Here is a 1702-nt window from a genome sequence, read left to right as displayed (position 1 = left end):
TTCAGGTCCTGAGCTACAGGCAGTTAGATTTGGTATGTCATTTTAGGAGAAAATGTTTTTAAAAATCCTTAAGAGGTTGGGCGGACATTGTGTTTAGACTTTGATAGTGTGTCAGTTCCTTTGTTATTCGTTTTGGGAAATATTTTATTGTATTCACTGCACTCATATACGTAAATATGAGATGTATAAAATTATTTGGGAAATCAAATCAAATCCAATTTTATTTGTCACATACACATGGTTAGCAGATCTTAATGCGAGTGTAGCGAAATGCTTGTGCTTCTAGTTCCGGCAGTAATATCTAACAAGTATTCTAACAATTTCACAGCAACTACCTTATACACACAAGTGTAAAGGAATTAATAAGAATATGTACATATAAATATATGGATGAGCGATGGCCGAACGGCATAGGCAAGATGCAGTAGATGGTATAGAGTACAGTATATACATATGAGATGAGTAATGTAGGGTATGTAAACAAGATGCAGTAGATGGTACAGAGTACAGTATATACATATGAGATGAGTAATGTAGGGTATGTAAACAAGATGCAGTAGATGGTATAGAGTACAGTATATACATATGAGATGAGTAATGTAGGGTATGTAAACAAGATGCAGTAGATGGTACAGAGTACAGTATATACATATGAGATGAGAAATGTAGGGTATGTAAACATTATATAAACTGGCATTGTTTAAAGTGGTTAGTGATACATTTATTACACCCAATTTGTAATTATTAAAGTGGCTAGAGATGAGTCATTATGTTGGCAGCAGGCACTCAATGTTAGTGATGGCCATGAACATTTGAACATCTTGGCCATGTTCTGTTATAATCTCCACCCGGCACAGCCAGAAGAGGCCTGGCCACCCCTCATAGCCTGGTTCCTCTCCAGGTTTCTTCCTAGGTTTTGGCCTTTCTAGGGAGTTTTTCCTAGCCACCGTGCTTCTACACCTGCATTGCTTGCTGTTTGGGGTTTTAGGCTGGGTTTCTGTACAGCACTTTGAGATATCAGCTGCTGTACGAAGGGCTATATGAATACATTTGATTTGATTTGGTTAATTAGCAGCACAGGCTACTGATGTAAGTATTGGTTCGTTCAATTTTATTAGCAGCACAAGCTTCTGATGAGAAGCCTCTGGTTTATTCTGGTTTAATAGCAGCACAGGATACTATTGAGAAGACCGGGTTGTTCTGGTTTATTAGCATCACAGGCTACTGATGAGAAGACCGGGTTGTTCAGGTTTATTAGCATCACAGGCTACTGATGAGAAGACTGGGTTGTTCTGGTTTATTAGCAGCACAGGATACTATTGAGAAGACCGGGTTGTTCAGGTTTATTAGCATCACAGGCTACTGATGAGAAGACCGGGTTGTTCTGGTTTATTAGCATCACAGGCTACTGATGAGAAGAGCGGGTTGTTCAGGTTTATTAGCATCACAGGCTACTGATGAGAAGACTGGGTTGTTCTGGTTTATTAGCATCACAGGCTACTGATGAGAAGACCGGGTTGTTCAGGTTTATTAGCAGCACAGGATACTATTGAGAAGACCGGGTTGTTCTGGTTTATTAGCAGCACAGGATACTATTGAGAAGACCGGGTTGTTCTGGTTTATTAGCAGCACAGGATACTATTGAGAAGACCGGGTTGTTCTGGTTTATTAGCAGCACAGGCTACTGATGGGAAGACTGGTT

This window comes from Oncorhynchus gorbuscha, linkage group LG08 (genome assembly GCF_021184085.1).
Source record: "Oncorhynchus gorbuscha isolate QuinsamMale2020 ecotype Even-year linkage group LG08, OgorEven_v1.0, whole genome shotgun sequence".
Taxonomy (NCBI): domain Eukaryota; kingdom Metazoa; phylum Chordata; class Actinopteri; order Salmoniformes; family Salmonidae; genus Oncorhynchus; species Oncorhynchus gorbuscha.
The sequence above is the reverse complement of the archived record's forward strand: the minus strand, read 5'-3'. Positions refer to the sequence as shown.